General features: G+C 50.1%; 1 protein-coding gene across 3 annotated transcripts in view; it reads left to right on the top strand.

Moving 5' to 3' along the window:
• Nucleotides 1-3,267: 3,267 nt before the first annotated feature.
• The window catches only part of RAP1A (RAP1A, member of RAS oncogene family), a 29,071-nt gene continuing 13,557 nt past the window's right edge, over nucleotides 3,268-18,781 (top strand). The window contains exons 1-2 of one of the 3 annotated variants that reach the window (XM_021539493.3): nucleotides 3,268-3,369; nucleotides 17,251-17,319. The gene's annotated coding sequence lies outside the window, so the exon portion shown is untranslated. Of the gene's footprint in view, nucleotides 3,370-3,548; nucleotides 3,696-5,692; nucleotides 8,644-17,250; nucleotides 17,320-18,781 lie in introns of those variants that run through there. The other 2 variants (XM_085561064.1, XM_085561065.1) reach the window with 2 other exon arrangements.

The following is an 18,781-nucleotide window of genomic DNA, read 5'->3' as shown; positions in this document are numbered from 1 at the left end:
AGTTTAGAGAGCACCAGCTCCTTCCTTGTGCAGCTTAAGTTCAGACAGGAGCAGGATGCAGTCAGCACCTTCACTTCTGACAGCCAGGGCACAGGATAACGTGTTATTAGCCTGCATGGTGTCAAACCCACTTTCATTTACTTCCAGCCCTCTGATTCTATCAGCCAGGAATCCAAGGTCATTATGCAATCACAAATTGTTTCTGAATTTCATTAAATCAGCAAATGGGCCTTAGCTACATATTTACATCAGCTGAACTTGTGATAATTTATCCAATTGGGCAATTATTGTTTTGGAATAAAAGAAGTCCCGAAGGATTCTGCTTCATATTAATTTGCCTGCAGAAGACTCAGTGCAACCTCGGCAACTCAGCTGCAAAAGCAGGTGAAAAGTTGCAATCCTGTTGCAGGTTCTGGGATAAACAAGTGTTTTCCTTTCAGTCTTTTACCACTGCCATACAGCAGGAAAAGGGGAGTGAAATCTTGGTGTAATTTAATATGAATGGATTTAGAGTTCAGGAAAGAAGCTATTGTGGCAACTCCTGCTTTGTACAAACAGATGGGCTGTGAGAAATGACACCTTTTGCAATAAAACTGCACGGGGACGGGTCACTGGATTTCTTGGGCTGCGTCCAGGACATTACAGGCTGTGTCCTGTATGTGACAGGATGCAGGGAATCGATTCTCTGTGCTCACCTCCTGTGCTGCTGCTGAGCTGGTGTGCAGTGGAGCTGGGGCTGGCGCAGGTTCCAGCCCTCCAGGCAGGTGTCCCTGCAGTCATGGACTTGCCAGAAGTAGGGAAAGCACCCAGGAGACACAGGCGTGGATGTCACTGCCTGCTGCCAGAGGGGATTTGCTGACCACAGCCCACTGCTGGGCGAGAGCTACGGTGCAGCAGGCAGGAGGGAGAGCTCTGGCTCAGGGGCTGCATCTGCCCGAGCGAGGGCAGGACTGGGAGAAATGGATCCAGATGTTTGCCCTGCACGAGTCACTAGGAAAAGTGCCTCTGAGTTCACTGAACTTGGCCCTGCTTCTCCTCTTCTAATCATTTCATAGCCAGGTTCACACTCATCCAGATCTAATTTCATGTACTTGCAAAGCCTGACTCAGCAATAAATGTTATCAGCCTCCACTGAAACCTGCAGAAAACGGGGGAAGAAGTCAACCTTCCCAGAACACACATCAAAAAGGAGCTCTGTCTTGCTGAGTCAGGCCCTCACTGTGCCTGGACCCTTATTGTTTTGAAACTTGGAAGATGGTCCACAAGCCATGAAATAGATAAGTGTGTGATTCTTAGATACAATAAAACTCTTCAGTTGGTGTTCAGTGGGAAGAGCTGCAAATGTCTTGATATCTGGGGCAAAGCTTGTTAAAGCTTTAATTTCAAAGGAAATTTGGGGTGAAGCCTTCAGAATGCTCAAATGTACACTGAGTCTTTTAAAGGAATTGCATCCCTTGCCGTTTCTGCCCATAGGAACATGTTTTTACACAGCTTTTAAAACAGAAGTTACTGCTGATTTTGTCCCTGCCTGTTTTCCAGACACAGGCAATGTTTTTAAACATTGACCTAGTAACTTCCTAAGTTCATAGATTTCACGATAACGTTTGTACTCTGAAGAAACGAGGTGCTCAACCACGAGTGCTGAGCATCCTTCAAGGCAGATGCTTTTGCCACCCCGACTGTCCCACTGTGCCTGAGCCTCTCAGGGCTGAGGCTGCCAAATCCTGCAAAGTGTGGAAATCCTTTGCTGACATCGCCCTGCCTCCAGCGACTCCAATGCAGCCGTGATTCACCTGGCTCCCAGCACGGTGGTCCCCAGGGAAGGAGACACCTCTTAAGCCATAAAAACAGGGATTTACAGATGGGTATCAGCAGCCACAAATTGTACCTGGAAGCAAAATTGTGCGCTGTGTATTTATTTCTGCTGCACGCACAGAGCTGTGAGAGGAGAACTGGAGCACTTTCAGTTACAGAGGGTGAGTGGGGACTCTGAGCTCTGTGTGCCTCCTGGCCGCTCACTTGCTGGGCATTTTGGATAAGTCATTTAATCTTTGTTTTCTCATCTGTACAGCCACACAAGTAATATTTAGCATTTTTGTTGGAGTTCTGGATGAGAGGCAGCATGACTGCTAAAATATTGTTGCTGTAGCGTGTGACCTCAGGGAATCTGCTCGTGTCTCTGAAGTTTTGCAAGCGGCGGTGGGGAGTGTGGGGAGGCCCGTGGGTGTGCTGCTGCTGCTGCTGCTGGCACCGTCCTCTGCAGGAGCATCCCCAGGGACAGCCGCAGTGCTCCTCCTGTCCCCGGTTACGTGAGGAGGTGACAGTGCTTGGAGCTCGAGAGGTCCCTCTGCACCTCGTGGAGAGCGGGCATCGCAACCACGGAAGCTACTACAGCTCCTCTGGGGTATTTATGCATTCTTAACAAGGAAAAAAAGCCCCTGAACTTTATTGACTGTTGACATTAGGTTTTCTGGAGTGTGCAGTTTGGAGCTGAATTATAGTTGAAGTTGGGGCTAATGAGGCCATCTCCCAGATCAGGGACTGTGCAGGACTTCTGACCTGATCCTCCCTGTGCGGCTGCCGTCACCTACAAACCTCGGTGACAAAAACACCATCAGGACCTGTATGTGCCGTTCCCTCTTCCCCAGTTTTATCTGTTTCGTGTCAATTACATGTGCACTTCCGTGTTACAGCTCTTTCTTTTCATAGTTTTCTACAAAAATAAACAAAACACTTTGAAGTGCTCTCCCGGGTCGGAGCCGGAACGGAACCGGGACGGAGCCGGGACGGAGCCGGGACGGAGCCGGGATGGAACCCGGACGGAGCCGGGACAGAACCGGGACGGAGCCGGGACGGAACCCGGACGGAACCGGGACGGAACCGGGACAGAACCGGGACGGAACCGGGACGGAGCCGGGACAGAACCGGGACGGAGCCGGGACGGAGCCGGGACAGAACCGGGACGGAGCCGGGACGGAGCCGGGACGGAACCCGGACGGAACCGGGACGGAGCCGGGACGGAGCCGGGACAGAACCGGGACGGAACCGGGACGGAGCCGGGACGGAACCCGGACGGAACCGGGACGGAGCCGGGACGGAACCGGGACGGAGCCGGGACGGAGCCGGGACGGAACCGGGACGGAACCGGCCCCGCCGGCCGCGCACCTGCCCCGGCCCTCCCGGAACTCCGGCCGTCCCCGCCCGCCCCGCTGGCTCCTCCCCGGGCCGCGGCCGCGGAGGGCGGAGCGGACGCGGCGCCGCCGCCGCGCAGAGCAGCAGCGGCAGCGGCAGCGGCCCGGCCCGGCCCGAGCCCCGAGCCCGGCCCGCAGCGGCGGCGGAGCGGCGGCGGGAGGCGGCCCGGGGGCGGCGGTGAGCGGGGGCGGCGGCGGGCCGGGCCGGGCGGCGGCGGGCGGAGCGGCGGCCGCGGCCGTCCCGGCGGGCCCTGGAGGCCGCGCGGGCGGAGCGGGGCAGCGGCCGGCGCGGGGTCCGGCGGGGCCGGGCGGCGGCGGGCCGGGCTGGCCGCTCCCTCCCGCGGCCCGGCCGGCAGCGCGGGGAGGCGGCTTGGCCCCGTCCGGCCGGCCGGCCCCGCCGGTCCGTCCCGCATCCATCGCGTGCGGCCCCGGGCGGGCTGCGCGCTGCCCGCGGTGCCGCCGGGCTCGGGATCAGCGCAATTGCCGCGGTGGCGGCGGGGTCAGGTGTGTGCGGTGCCCCGCTGCTCCCCGCGCTGGGAAGGGGCGCGGGGATCGTGCGGGGCCGAGGAGCGCCGGAGTGAAGGGACAGCGAGGCCGGAGGCACGGAGGGTGGGCTGGCACAGGCACGGCAGGACGGGGCACAGCCTGTACGAACCGGCCTGATGGGCGGCAGGAGGTTTGGGCAGCTGGGACAAGCCAAGGGGCAGCCCCCCGTGAGCCACGTGGAGCAGCGGGCTGGCCCATCCTCATCCTCCCCATCCTCACCCTCCTGTCCATCCCCATCCTCACCCTCCTGTCCATCCCCATCCTCACCCTCCTGTCCATCCCCATCCTCACCCTCCTGTCCATCCCCATCCTCACCCTCCCAGCCCATCCTCATCCTCCACTCCCAAGGACTGGTTGTGTCAGACCACCTCAGCTCTGAAAAGGGTTCTTGCACTTCCTTCAGTCGCTTTAAAGAGAAACTGTGCTCTGTGTAGGGAAGCTTTGGTGTTTAGATACTTCTCGTTAATTGGTGCCTTTGCTTGCGATATTTGAGGTACAGGGCATGTGGGTTTGGTGCAGGGATTCCTGCGAAGCCTCCTCGGTGGGAAGGTTGGGGTTTGGATGCAGTGAGCCAGTTCCCCCTGACACAGAGCTGGAATTGGGTCTTGCTTTGCGCACAGCTTGGAAAGAGCTGCAAACAGGAAGGGCAAACGATGAAAACTGCGTTTTTTCCTTTCAGTAGCTTAACAGGGGAGATAATATATCTTAAAATAGTGTTTGACTTGAAAACGCCTGTCTGCCTTCGGAGTATTGTACCGGCACTCTGTAATTTCTGCTGCTGTTGTAATTCTCTCTGAGTAGTTGTGTTGCTCCACGCAAAGAGACACCAGATTATTTGAAGACTTGAGGAAAGCGTCTGTTCAGTTGACAGTGCCTGTCTGCTGTGAAATGTTTCACTGTTGTGATTTGTGTCATTGCCTTTTTCATGCTGAAGTGGTGTGTCAGTAATTCTCCCTGGTGTAGCGGATCCTCGGATCTGAAAGGGTTTTAATGCGGGAATTTGTGAGACTCTCAGGAAGTAATGGATGAAGCTTGTAGAAACAGAGAATGGTGCGTTAGCAAAGCTCTGTGCCTTTAATGAGAAGTTATCCAAAACCAGGCAAGTTAAAGGGAAGTTCCAGATGGAGCTTTTGTGGTCTCCGCAACTTTCTGAATTCACAGAAGCGATATATTTCACAAGTATGAAATGCTGTCTGATTATTCTGACATCATTATCACGTTGCTATAGTGACTTCATTGCGCTGGGAATGCCATGTTCACATCCGGTTGCTATGGAAAAAATCAGTGTCATAAATAAAAACATTTAATGTTCTGTTCATCCCTGCGGCAGGAAAAAAGGCATCGATTTATTGACGCGAGTGAAGACTGGCAACATATTCCAACAGAAGCGCTTAGTGCCAAGTCACAAACTGGGAAATTGTCGCTTGCCGCTCTCGGCAGATTGTCCCTTGCCTCTCTGTGTTGTGGCAGGTAGCAGAAGTTGTGAAATCCTGGGTTTGGAACGGAGGGTGACAGAGCGTCTGTCGTTCTTCAAGGTGGAGCCGGCAGGAAGTGCTGCGCTCGCACCGCTTCTAAAAATAATCTGTTTTTATGCACAGCGTTGGCGTGCCTCGCGGGAGCAGAGCTGCCCCGCTCAGGGCAGCTCCTGCACGGGATGGGGCTGCCCGGGAGCTGCGGGGCTGGGGAGCCTTAGGGCCAGCCTGGGATGGAGCTGTCCCAGGCCAGAGCTGTCCCACCTGGGCTGTCACCCCGGAGCTGTCCCAGCCGGGCTGTCCCACCTGGGCTGTCACCCCGGGCTGTCACCCCAGTGCCCGCCAGGCCGGAGCTGTCACCCCAGGCTGTCACCCCGGGGCTCCCCGGAGCCCAGCGCTGCCTGCCATCACGTGTCCTGGCTCTGGCGTGGCTGTTTTTAGGGTAAGTAGCTTTGCTGAAGGTTCTGAGAGGATCTCCTGCCAAACGGGCTGAATTAACTCGCACTGCCCAATTCCAGCGACAGGTTAATGCTTTTATTTGGAGACTGGTGTTTACACAGGGCATCAGAACAGTTTATATGTGAAGCCATGAGCTGCAAATACACGGACATAGGTTATTAGTGATACATTTCGTGGCTGCTCGGCCAGTCTGAGGACTGTTCTTAAAAAAACTGAAAAGTAATTAAATGGCAGGAGGGCAACATGTGGATGTGCTTGAACATTAAAGTTGTAATTGTATATTGAATCATCGTGCTGGGCATAAACAACAGCAAGCACTTGTTTGTACTTTATATTGCAGTGCTTTTTCTCGTACCCTGCACGTGCACAGCGCACTCGGTGGCACTTTGAACTCGTGCTCAGTGTTTAGAGAACAGATTGCTTCTGTGCAGCTTTGCAGACTTAAAAAAATCATCTTCAAGAGGAATCCTAATGCTCTGACAACAGGAACCTGTTATCTGCTTTCCTAGAGAAAACAAAGTGTATCTTTTGAACATACATAAGTTCAAACCTTTAGGCTTTATATTTGAAGTGTTTTTTATGTGTAGCTGTTTGAAGTTCAGGATTATCCTTGATCCAGTGTTACTTTCAACCTTGCCAAAATCAGCTTAGCTGGCTCTGGCTGTGGATGCTGATCAAAACTCTTGGGTTTTAGGGCACTATGGGAGACCTACTATTTTATCAGTTTCTTTTAATTTCTGATGAGCCACATTCATGTTGAACATCAGTCGCTTCTTATAACTTCGTGTATTTAATTCTGCAGAAGCAGATTCAAGAGAGACACAATTTTTAAAACTTGGTCAAGTCCGAGGGTGGCGTTTGGCCTTTTTTGGCCTTGATTTTGGGGGTTGTTGGGTTATTTTTTGAAGATGAGGTAGTGAGGATGGTGGTTAAAGTATAGCCTCAGTTCATTTTATGTTGAGCGCTGAAGTAGTTATTTCTTTTCTTTTGCTCTTTTATTTACTAGATAATTGGAAATTAAACAGAATTTTAATGAAAGCATCTTCCTAAAAGGGTGCTTCTAAATCCCAGGGTCAAATTTTCCTGTAGGCATTTGTGTTTGCTCTTTAGGAAAATTGCTGCTGCTGGAAACATGACACCTAATGGCAGAGATAAGTAAGGATGTCCCAAAGGCTTCTGAAAGGACTGTTCATCTTGCTGAGCTCTCTCACTTGGTCCAGCCTGTCCTGCTCAGATGTTAAAACTTGTGTGAGATGCAAACAGTCCCTCTCCATCCTTCCCTGCAGGTCCTGGCAGGTAGAATTAGACTCAGGACGTTTCAGTTGGTGGAAATGGAGCTGCAGTGGGTTCTCACCCCCTGTGGGGTGAGGAAGGCAAGACAGACTGAACTCTGCTTTCCCATGTGGACCGTTTATTGTTGAGATTCAGAAACTCTTGGAAGCAAGACCCCAGCGGGAATCCAGCTGCTGCAGTTCAGGGTCTCCAGCAGGAGCATTAGAGTGAAGAACCATCTGTGCTGGCTGAGTGGAGACCTGTTGAACTGTGATGCCAGAGGAGAAAGGACTGAAGCAGGAGTGAAGAAGATGCACGATAATTGTGCCAGCACCACTGCTGATGGAGGAAGGAGTTGAGGAGAACAAGAAACTGCAGTTCCTGGCACGTCTGACCCAGGGCAGTGTCCTTCAGCCTCGAGCTGCAGCAGGGCTGATGTGGTGACTCTGCTGGGCCTGTGGGAGCTGGGAGGAACCTGTGGCTCACCCTGGCTGCCAGGATAATACCAGATGGGTGACATTTGGTCTCTGTCCTCAGAGGTACCAGGCTGTTATTTGCAAGGGCCAGCCCGTGTTTGTGAGAGTTACATGCAGCTGCCTTGCTGTTGCAGCAGATTGAGGAGCTCTGCTGGTTGTTTTTCAGCTGCCTGTGTGCTGGTGCCTGTTGACATCCTCTGTGAGCTGGTTTGACATGTCTGACTGAAACCCTTCAGAGCTAAATGGCTCATTATAAGAAGCTTCCTGTTATTTCCTGTGATAGCATAATTCTGTTAATTAATGCCTGTTTTCTGAGCTCCCCTCTGAAGGAAAGGGGACCCAGTGGCAGCAGAGCATCAGTCAGGACACACCTGGGCCTGCTCGGCACTTGGTACCTGGTTTTTACACTGGAGCACTCTGTGCTGCACCTCTGGGGCCACTTCGTTCCCAGGTCTGCTCTGAAACAAGTTTTGCTCTGCAGAGGGGCAGGAACTGGTTACTGAGAGATCACTCCTTCCCTTGCAAATACTGCAGTAATGAAGGCTGTGTAGAGAAATCCATTTAACAATATTAAAATGAGGAGGCTGTGGGAAGAAGGGTGGTGCTCCAGGAGGAGGCACTGAGCGTTACATTCCTGATCAGAAATGGTGTGTTTAAACTTAAATTGCATTCATGTGCTCTGGGAAGATCCTTGGGGTGTGTGTGGGAGAAAATGGGACAGCAGAACCCATCCCTGTGGATCTGCAGTCGTTTTGGGGCTGTAGGCTCTGTACTGGCGGGCAGCACACCTGGTGCAGGTGAGCTCAGAGCTGCCTGCTCCTGTCTCTCCCCTGCCAGCAGGGCTCAGGGCAGGGCTGGGGCTCTTTCTCACCGTGCCAGCTGCTGGAGCAGGTCGGGTGGCTCCCTGAACCCCGCCGTGGCCACATAAAGATGTGTTTTGATGTTTTGGTGCGTGCTCTGCTCCCTGCCACCACTGCTCCAGCAGGTCCTGGGAGTTGGGAAATACCTGCTATACCTGACCAGGCACTTCCTCACTGCAGCTGCACTGGCTTCACCTGACCCGGGTAAAGGCACCAGTGGATGTTTTTTGGTTGAGAAGTCCAGCTGCTGACAAAAGAAGACTCGGTATGCTTGGAAAACTGCTGGGTGCTTTCTTTTGATGAACAGTCATCAGTCTGAGGGGGAAGCCTGACCCTGCATTGGGCTTTTATGCCCAGGAATAAACAGGTAACAGGACAAAGAGCCAAAAAGGAATCTCCAGGGCTGCTCCCAGCCCGTGGCTGCAGGTGGCTGACTTGGCTGTTTCACCTATTTGACTTTCTTTGACTTAAAATGTGGGGAGCCAGGCAATGGCAGTCTTGTTGAGCAGGTGGCCCGAGGCCTTGTGGTTGGTTATTTATTTATTTATTGTGAATATTGATAAGATGTAAAATACTTAAATCCATCTGGGGCGCTGAAGCAGGAGATGTGGATGTGCCCACAGCAGTGGCTGTGCTGGGGCTGAAACAAATCTTTATTCATCGCTTCAGTGATGCAAAATGTGCTCAGAAATGTGCTCAATGTAACGAGCAGGATGAGCATTTCTGTGAGAGGTGCTGGTTGCTTTGTCCAAACCCTGCTTTTTGGGAATGCTCTGCACCTGGGAGCGTGTTTGTCAATGGTCTGTGTTGCATAACTGCTGCTTGCTGGAGCATTGCAGGAAAAGAGACACTTGCATTTCACTTGTCAATGACTGCAGATTCAAGCCTGCCTGGAATGTTTTGGGGTTTTTTTTAGTCCAAATATTTGTTGGATTCAATGCTGTTGTGTTCTGCAGTGTTCTAATACTGCAAAAATGTGAGCTGGTCATGTTTAAGTCAGGCTGTTGCGTGTGAGCTGAGGGCAGTGCAGTCTGCTCCTGCTGCATCGTGGCTGCAGCTGGGGCTGCTCCTGCCCTGCAAGGGAGGCTGCTGCAGCATTTTGTCCAAGGGAAGAATCTCCGTGGAATCGGGCAGCATTTCCCACATTTTTAGCTGCAAACAGACTTAATCTGGAAAGCAGGGAGGACGTGGGAGGAGCACTTCAGCTGGATGTGTTGGTTGCAGTGCCTTTTATGTTATATTTTTATGTAAGATTCTTTTCTCTCATGCAAATAAACTTGAAGTAGTAGGGAGGGGCAGCTGAGAAGAGGAAAACTTTCATTACAGACAGCTGACATGCAGAATAATATCTTTTTATATGCCACTCACCACGTGATAGTTAAAAGTAACTCATAGTTCACTGGGTAAGGCTATTTCTGGCGCAATTCTCTTTTTTTTTGTGTAACAGTCTCATTCCAGCACATCTCGCTTTACCCTGAGATTTGATGTGTTCGTTAGTCCTGTACTGAGTTACAGTTACTGGGTATCAGGCCTGAATAAGAGAAAACTTGTTGGATTTATGAAGTAAATATGGGTGAAGATAAAATAAATTTAGCCAATTGTTGCTTTCTGCTTTAGATTATAACAGTAATTGTAGCTGAAAATAACATTAAGATTAAAGATACAGACTGAAGTGGTTCCAGACAGCCTTTCTCATGAAATATTTATGCATTTAGAGCTTTTAACTCATCAGATCTTATGAAGTTGTGGAGGTTACAATATTATTACGGCTTTGCCTTGTTTTGTGAACACCCTGCATTGGCATATTGATCACTAGAATGCAGTCAGGGCATTTTCAGGAATCCCATTTGAAATGATCAAACAGATATTGTCATGCTCCAGGGCACTTTCCTCGGTGGTGTGATTCTGAGAAAGTGGGTCTCGTCCTTTTTTCTGTAATTCCAGTCCTTTGCAGCCTCTGTTACATGACCTGTTTGCCCAAACCCTTGTCACAAGCAGTGTCGAGTCCAAATCCCTTTTGCAGCAGGGCAGACTTGAGCTGGGAGCTGGTGCTGAGCAGGGTCAGCAGGATGGAGCTGGTGCTCAGCAGGATGGAGCTGGTGCTCAGCAGGTGTCAGAAGGATGGAGCTGGTGCTCAGCAGGTGTCAGAAGGATGGAGCTGTGTCTGCTGTGTCTCCTGGGGTGCTGTGACTTCCCTGCTCCTCTTCATGCCAGGTTCACACCCACTGCATCTCTTTGGGTGGAAGTTGGAATAGATTTAGGAACTTTTTAGCACCAGTGATGGTAGTACTGTGCTGAGGGCATGGGCTGTGTTTGCAGGACGCTGCATTTGCAGATTTACTCCAGACAAAAACAGATGAGTGGAAGCTGGAGCTGTGGAGGGAAGTGTCCTCACCACGGGGAAGGCACAGAAATTGTGGAGATGGCAATTGGCACTGGGATAAGTGTGCTGTGTTCCCGGGTCCTGAGAGTGCAGAGCCTGGCCCCAGGCCATGTGTTTGACAAATTTGCACACTCATGTGGAGAGATGGTTTTTTCCCTTTTGCCCTATGTCTTATTATTTCAAAGGCACATCCTAAAAATAAGACTCTTCTAGGATGTGCCCTCCCTTCCGTGTGAGTCAAACCCAGCCCCTCTTGTGCCAGCAGGATTCCAGCTGCCCCTGGCCCTGGGCTCCTTGCTGTTTAGAGGCAGCTGTAGAATTGTCTATTTTGGTTGTAATCAAGCTTGACCTATAAATACTGGAATGGCTCGTATAAAACTGATTAAACTATCAGAGCTGTTTCCTTTAATGTCACCTTTTATTCACCATAAAGGAAATTCCAGGATGAATTGTCAAAGGAGTTCTGCCCTTTTAAGCAGGTTCAGGGGGATTAAAGAACTTCAGAGAAGCCCTGGTGCAGAGGCCAGGTCTGGCAATGGTTTGGTTAAAACCCCAAAGGCCTCGAAGCTCTCTCTCTGGCACTGAAGTGTTAATAACTGTTTGAATATTCTTCAGTTAAAACCTTCACACAGAAGAAAGTTTCATTTTCACTGTAGAAGAAAATTCAGTTTCCACCCCCACTCTGCCCCAAGGTTCCAGGAAGCAGCATTAAGGGGCTGAGCTAAGTACCGAAGGATTAAGCACCACATTAAATAACTTAATTTCTTTACGAAACATAATGAAACTGTTACTTTCCCCTCTATTTGAAGCTAATTCTGTGCCCTTTACTGCTATTCAGGTTCCTATCAAGCCTTAAAATCTGCCATGAAAAGCATTCAGGAGGTGCAGTCCTGCTTGGCAGCGCTAGAACACATCCGTTGTGAGCCGTGTTTAAGTCCTCATTACATGGATACTCACTGCTGCAGGGGGTTTATTTAAACTGATAAACAAATGTAGTATTAATAAGTGGCCATATGGTCAGTGAGGCTTTTCATTCTGGAAATTGTTGTTAAAAGAGGCGTTTAATGAGCGGCAGTTGCGTGGGAATGGGGGGGTTTGGTTGCTTGTGGCTGCCACACACCAGGCAAGTGCAGATCTCTGGGCTGCACATGCAAAGCTGACCTTTAGAACAGGCTGCATGCTCAGATCCAGTGTGCAAACACACACAGGCCATTGCAGCTGTGCCAGGGAGATTTAAAAATCTCAGCATTTTCTGGAATTTCTGAGTGTCCTGAAGAGCTGGGATGTGCCCCATGTTTAGAGGCTTGGTATTAGTCTTAGGATTTCTCACTGGTGGGTGTAAATCATAGAATCATGGAAAGGTTTGGGTGCTCCAGCCTGGCCTTGGGCACTTCCAGGGGTCCAGGGCAGCCACAGCTTCTTCATGCCAGGGCCTCACTACCCTTGGAGTAAAGACTCTGCCCAATACCTAATCTTAACCTACCCAATGTCAGTTTGAAATACATGGGAAGAGCAATTTGAACCTCTGAGAAGATTTATTATTTGAGAAATACGAGAAGTTGAGAAGTTTATTGAGAAGTTTCAAAGAACCCTTAGTGGCCTGGAAGCTTCATCTCTCCATTAATATTTTTTGTGCTGGAGACCAAGTAAGCTCAAACTGGGCTTTATGACCAACGTCTCATCACTACTACTGCAGAAATGAAATAATTAAAGTGCAAGCTGAAGTTTCAGTGGCAATCTGTCTACCTCATGTCACTTATTTACTCTTAATTATGTAAACCAGGAAGAATAGTGGCGAATGTTGCCAAGCTACTATCAGCACAACAAATTATTCCTACCAAGTAGAATGGACTTGGACTTTTGCTATAACTGAGCCTCCTCGGGTCTGTGTGGAATTTAATCTGTTTTATAAAAGGTCAGGATATTTTTTCCCACTAAAAGAAATGGAGAGGAATGAGAACCTTTATAGGGCTTAAAAATCAGTGGCAAGCTGTGGATGTGATAGGCAGCAAATAGAGGAAGTCCCCTGAAGGGCTGCTGCATCTAATGGCGATGCCCTTTAATGTTTATGTGTTTGGCTGATGAGGAAGGGAAAAAGGAAGTTTTTTTTTCATTTCTTTCTTCCAAAAAAAGCTGTGGAGAACTCCTCTGAATGGCATAAACCCTCTGCTGAACTACTCCAGCAGGGCTACATGGGTGGAATGGCAAATGTAGCCATGGTGTTGCTTGGGAGGACCTGTGACTTCACAATCCCTGCTGCCAAGCTGTTCCAGGTGTTGGTAACGGAGCACAGGGTGTTGTGCCCTCGATTCAGGTGTTGGTACCTGAGCACGGGGTGTTGTGCCCTCGATTCAGGTGTTGGTACCTGAGCACGGGGTGCTGTGCCCTCGGTTCCAGGTGTTGGTACCTGAGCACGGACTGTTTTTTCCTCGGTTCAGGTGTTGGTACCTGGGCACAGGGTGTTTTCCCCTCGGTTCAGGTATCAGTACCTGGGCACAGGGTGTTTTCCCCTCGGTTCAGGTATCAGTACCTGGGCACAGGGTGTTTTTCCCTCGGTTCAGGTATCAGTACCTGGGCACAGGGTGTTTTTCCCTCGGTTCAGGTGTTGGTACCTGAGCACGGGGTGTTTTCCCCTCGGTTCAGGTATCAGTACCTGGGCACAGGGTGTTTTTCCCTTGGTTCAGGTGTTGGTACCTGAGCACGGGGTGTTTTCCCCTCGGTTCAGGTATCAGTACCTGGGCACAGGGTGTTTTTCCCTCGGTTCAGGTGTTGGTACCTGGGCACAGGGTGTTTTCCCCTCGGTTCAGGTATCAGTACCTGGGCACAGGGTGTTTTTCCCTCGGTTCAGGTATCAGTACCTGGGCACAGGGTGTTTTTCCCTCGGTTCAGGTATCAGTACCTGGGCACAGGGTATTTCCCCTGGCTGTGCTAGCAGAGCTGGCTGTGCCCTGCTCCAGCCCCTCTCCTTGGCATTATTCACTCGCAGAGTGCCGCAGCCCGGCCGGAGGGGAGGCTGCCAGCTCCGGCCCCTGACGTAGGGCTTTGTTCTAATTTGGGGATGCAGTGTGTGTCCATCTTTGAGTTGTGCTGCTGGCTTCCTTTCCCCTGCCTTTGTCTGGCTGGCACATGTCCCTAGCAACTTTCTGCAAGTGCAGACCAATAGGACAAAAAATAAATTAGCCGTTTCAGCATGGCAGGCTTTGGCTGCCCAGAGCCCTTGTTCCTTGCCTGGAGAGCTTCTATAGCAAAGCAATTTCCAATGAATAATTAGGCAGTCACTTCCATAGAAGTTAACATTATGTTATTTGAAATTGCAGGTTCAGCATGAAGCTGATTGCACAAAAGATTACAGGCTGAGGAGGATCAGTCCCAGAGTGTTTGTGCACAAAATGACTACTTGCAATGGCAGAATTATTGCTGTTTTCCAAGGAGTTTGTTTCGGTGCCGTGTTTGTGTGGGCTGCTGTTAATTTGCTGGAAGCCCCAGCTCAGCTCTGGAGTCTGGGCTGGAAGGGCTCTGTTGCTGCAGGACTTTACTCTTTGCCCAAGCCTTTATGACCCTGGCTCAGGAACCTCAGAGGATGTGGAGCGATGCAGAAAGTGGTGATTGGGATGTGGCTGGGAGGTTTTGGGAATGGATGCAAGGTTTGAAGGCTGCTCTCTTGCCTTTCCTGATGGAGCTCTTCAGGTAACACCTCTGGGCAGTGTTTTCTCCTGTGTTCTCACATATCTGTTTGCTTATTTGGCTTGTCACCAGCTTTTTTTTCAGTGTGTGCTTCTTGCTGTGTCTTTTTGGGGTTATTTGTTACCTGAAAAACAAAAGGAAAATATATTTACACTTGGATTACTGACGATTTGGACGAGGGACAGCCTGTGTGTTCCAGCATCAGGAATGCACCACAGTGGGGTCATGATTTATCCTATAGCAGGCTTGTGCATAGCTAATTACACATGTGTTGCCTTGACTGGTATTTGATTTGATGCTGAAAGAAGTCAGTAGAAGTGATAATGATTTCGGTGTTAAAATTACAAAACTGAGGCTGAGATTCCTGCCACAAATAATAAAATGTTACGTCTTATGTAATGTTAATGTCTAAAACACACTTACTCTGGTGTCAGAGACCACAGTGATAATGAGTAAGAAAACAAATGCAGAGTCTGTGAACGGAAGTTTGTCAAGCTGTACTTTGGAAGTCACACTGAAGTCCTGCTTTCTGCTTAGTCTGGTCTTTCAGTCTTTTGTTTTTCTCTTCCCTCCCATTTTCCTGGTGTCGGTGGCCTCAGGAAAGGTGGAGAAGGTTTTCCCTGTGCCCTAAAGCCAGGGAATTTGACTGCCTTGGAGAAGGGGCTCGTTTTGTAACAAGTGAGTCCATGGCAGTGATTTTTATTAATGAAATAGTCTCCTTGCTAACTAACAGGGTAATTTGTGGCTGTGTTTATCTTGCTCTTTGCATCTGCTGATGAGCTGTGGGATTTCCAAACCCCCTTTCCTTTGGGGTGCACATCCCTGTTCCCTGCACGGAGCTGTTGAGTAATTGATGACAGCTTTGGTGAGCACTAGGGAGGTATTTCATGTGCTTTAGACTTCATTGAGTAATTTAATACCTCCCAACACGGTGTAGAACAAATTAGGGAGCAGGTGCTGAGTGGAGCTGTCCTTGGGCAGAGCCGGGAGCGGCGGCTGGGCCGGTCTAAGCCAAGGGGAGATCCTTGGCCTGGTGTTCCCAGCCTTTGCTGCTGCATCATCTCTCTGTTTGTTTGGACTCCTTTTTTTTTTTATACTGTGGAGGGAATCTTTCAGTTTGAGTGTGGTTTTGATCGCTGTAAATCTTCCCCTTGCAGAAGTGCTGGGTTTGGGTTTGTTTTGCCAACATGGCTCTGAGTAATGGAGGGATTTTGGTAGAGTGTTGAGCAATGTTTAGTTGACACTTTTAAAAAAAGAAAATCCAGCCCTTTCCATGGCCTAGTTTATAGTAACTGAAAAAAACTGGCACGGAGAACATTTACCAGTTGAAAATCCAGCAGGTTTGTTTATAGTAGCCACGATTCAGTATTTAACTGCCAGGATAAAAATAAGCAGGACACGTGGCTGCAACGTCCCGAGAATCTGCCTCTGATTTGGGAATGGGAAGGGCATGGCCACAGGGGTGCCACACCAGCCTTGAGTGGAGGTGCTGGAGTTCAGGGACATCTGTGCTTCACTCCCAAACGTGCACAGTGCTGACGCCACTTTTCCCTTGGAAACGTTCAATATTCTGGTTTCTGCTGGTGAAAATCAGGGAAAGGGAGGTGCGAGCGATGAGCAGGCAAGGAGTTATTCTATTTTTTCCTTCCTTAAAGCCAGGTGAGTGGTCCTTGCTCCTGCCTCTCTCCTCTCGGCCAGGGACATCTTCCTCTGTCCCAGACATCCTCCTGGGGAAGAGCAGAGGGCAGAGCCCCTCAGTGCTGAGGGTGCAGGAGCTGCCCCTCGAGAGGCATCTCACACTGGCTCTAGGAACTGCTGCTGTGGTTTCTGTGCTCTCCTTTCTGTGCCTCACTTCTTTCTGTTCCTTCTCTCTCACCCTCTTCTGAACTCGGGCTGTGCTTTCTGGGTGCAGAGGCAGCTGCTGCTGCTGAGCCATGCTCTGTGTGCAGCGCTGGAGCTGCCACTGGCAGCACCTTCACGGAAAATCCCAGAAAGGTTTGGGTGGGAAGGGACCTCAGAGCCATGGCAGGGACAGCTCCCACTGTTCCAGGTGCTCCCAGCCCTGTCCAGCCTGGCTTGGGCACTGCCAGGGCTCCAGGGGCAGCCCCGGCTGCTCTGGGGACCTGTGCCAGGGCTGCCCACCCTGCCAGGGAAGGATTTATTCCCAATATCCCATCTAACCCTGCCCTCTGGATTCACTTTCTCTTACACTTGGAAAAATATTTGACAAGGATTACGAGAGCTTCTGTTATCTGTTTGGAAATAATTTTGATTTCTGTGACTCCAGAGCTGCTAAAAAGAAATATTTTCAAAAAAAACAGTATAGTAGGTTTTCATTTAAACTTCCTATGATTCCAGAGGAACAGCTGATTATTTTTTTTATCCCTGGAAAAGAAAGGATGAAGTGCTGAGCCTGTAAAAGACAGCCCTTTGCCTGGCAGAGCAGCAGGTGTAGCAGTGCTGTGGTTACTGTCTGAAGATCAGCACTGCTGCTGCTCAGTGTTACTGAGCAGAGGGTTGGGCTGCTGGAAGTGTTAAAGCTTCCCAAGCTCTTGGACAAGGAGCCAGCAGGTCCTGGGGCAGGGGGACGTGCTGCTGGGAGTTGTTCTGATCCCCAGGACTGTCTCAGAATCCCAGAGTGGTTTGGGCTGGGAGGACCTTTCCAACCCCAGCCACAAACCTGCTGGATTCCCTGAAATAATTGCGCTTTGTAGGTGTTGCAGAACTCGATGCAACCTCAAGCATGGTTATTTTCAGTTTGTCTGTTGTAAGTGAAGTCTTGCTTGGAGTATTCTAGGGAGGAGAAGTCCACAGGAGCAGAGTGGTTTGGCTTTAGCACTACAGAGATGCTTTGCAAATGCTGACACTTGAAAAACTATCAACTCTTTTTTTAATTCTTTTTTTCAGTTCCTGTGGGGAGCCTGGAAGAACTTTCAGTAGAGCTGCTAACACTGATGAGAGATCTTTTATGCCAAGGTAAGAGTTTTTTAGTGTTCTCATCATACTTTAAATGAAATTTCTGTGAACATTGGAGTGGGTAATTGGTAAGTGAAGTTGCTACACTCACTCTGTGCTGTTTGCTTATTTTGGTTCATGCTTCTCTCTCCCCACTGCCCAAATTATAAACTTCGTGATGAGCTGCTGAAACTCGAGAAACAGAAGCAGCTTGCTTTTGCACCAGGTTTCTGTCCTGAAGGGCCCCAGCCCTTGTCCCCAACGCCTCCCCAGCCTCTGCTCCGCTCCTTCCTCTGCTTGGGAAATACCCTCCAGTTGTGCTGCTGGAGTTGTGCTGCTCCAGTTGTGCTGCTGGAGTTGTGCTGCTCCCTGGGCTGCAGCAGGGAGGATGGCTCTGCAGGCTGGAGAGTGCAGAGGGCTTGGCTGGGCACAGGAGCAGCTGAGTGGGAGCCACGTCTCAGCTTGGAGCTTCAGCTGTGTTTGCATCCACCCGTGCTGCTTCTGCCTGCACAGCCCTGGGTGTCACCACAAATACCCTGCAGCTTTTTTATTGACACAAATATTGTGCAGCTTTTTTAGTGACACAAATATTGTGCCACTCTTTTTATTGACACAAATATTGTGCCACTTTTTTTATTGACACAAATACCCTGCAGCTTTTTAGTGACACAAATATCCTGCAGACCTCTCTACCTGCTCCCAGGGCAGAGCCCTTCCCTTTTCTGTCAGGAAGGAGCTGAGCAGCTGGGGGCTGCTGCTGTGGATGGGTGGATGTTCATTTCTGGCTCTTCCTGGGCAGTGCTGGTGACGGCAGCAGCAGAGCAGAGATGCTCCTGGTAAAGAACACCGAGCACAGGTGGATTCTGGTGGATCAGGTGTGCGGTGTAGCAGCAGTTTTTTTGTGACTGTAGATGCCAGAGCCCTGTGATTTATTACCCTGGGGGTGGTTTGGAGAGTGCTGGAGTGGCAGAGGGAGCTGCAGCTCAGGCAGTGCTGGGGTGGGACTGTGCTCTGTGCCCCTGCTTGTCCTGCTGGAGCTCAGGGGCCGTGCCTGGCGAGAGGAGCAAGGACACACACTCAGCTGTGCTTTGTTCTTGCACTGCAGCATTCAGAAGTAATGAGACCAGTTTCACAACATTTACTGTTATTTTTTTTTACACTCTTCAGTGATCATACTCCTGACTCTAAAGGAACACTTAGCACCCATAGTTTAATTCCATTTGGAAGTGGAGCCGTTGCTTCGCAGCATGTGACTCTGCTACAGAGAGCTCTGGATGGAAATGAATGCTGCTGTGTCTGACTGTATTTAGGTGGGCTTCAGCAGTTGCCAAATGAAAAGTTGGCTGGGATGCAGCATAGTAATTTCTTGAGCACTCTATTCATGTTGTATAAACAGATAACATTAACATACTTGTGAAAGAGCTACAAGATAATTAAGGCATGTGGGGTTTACAGTAATAAGGCTCGTGCCTTTCAGGATCTT

The sequence above is a fragment of the Lonchura striata genome, chromosome 26 (assembly GCF_050655825.1).
Source record: "Lonchura striata isolate lonStrDom1 chromosome 26, ASM5065582v1, whole genome shotgun sequence".
NCBI lineage: Eukaryota > Metazoa > Chordata > Aves > Passeriformes > Estrildidae > Lonchura > Lonchura striata.
Note: the sequence above shows the minus strand (reverse complement) of the source record. Positions and strands in the feature narration are given on the sequence as shown.